General features: G+C 28.5%; 1 non-coding gene across 1 annotated transcript; it reads right to left on the bottom strand.

The window, feature by feature from the left end:
• Positions 1-209: 209 nt before the first annotated feature.
• TRNAG-UCC lies at positions 210-281 on the bottom strand. The gene has a single exon. It is a non-coding gene; the product is annotated as a tRNA-Gly (tRNA).
• Between the last annotated feature and the right edge of the window lie 81 nt (positions 282-362).

Genomic DNA, 362 nt, shown 5'->3' with positions numbered 1-362 from the left:
AAAAAAAAAAATTGAGCAAGTTGATTGATCAGATTTCAGTCCTAAAAATAAATAAATATATTAACTTCGCTAAATTCCATACTCGCAGAAATAAATATTTTATAAATAATATATCAATAATTGTCAAAAAAGAAAAAATCTCTATTAAACATAGAAGAAAATATTAAATAGCCAAATTTCAATATTGAAAGCGCTTCTTTAATTAAACCTGCGTTTGCCGGGAGTCGAACCCGGGTCTATTGCTTGGAAGGCAATTATCCTAACCGTTGGACTACAAACGCTTTATGATTTTATTAGGTTATTTTATTATTTAAAGGAAACTACACAGCGCATGAAAGTATAACTTATGATTTGGGGGATTA

This window comes from Dendrobium catenatum, unplaced genomic scaffold (assembly GCF_001605985.2).
Source record: "Dendrobium catenatum unplaced genomic scaffold, ASM160598v2 original_scaffold_46034, whole genome shotgun sequence".
Classification (NCBI taxonomy): Eukaryota; Viridiplantae; Streptophyta; class Magnoliopsida; order Asparagales; family Orchidaceae; genus Dendrobium; species Dendrobium catenatum.
Note: the sequence above shows the minus strand (reverse complement) of the source record. Positions and strands in the feature narration are given on the sequence as shown.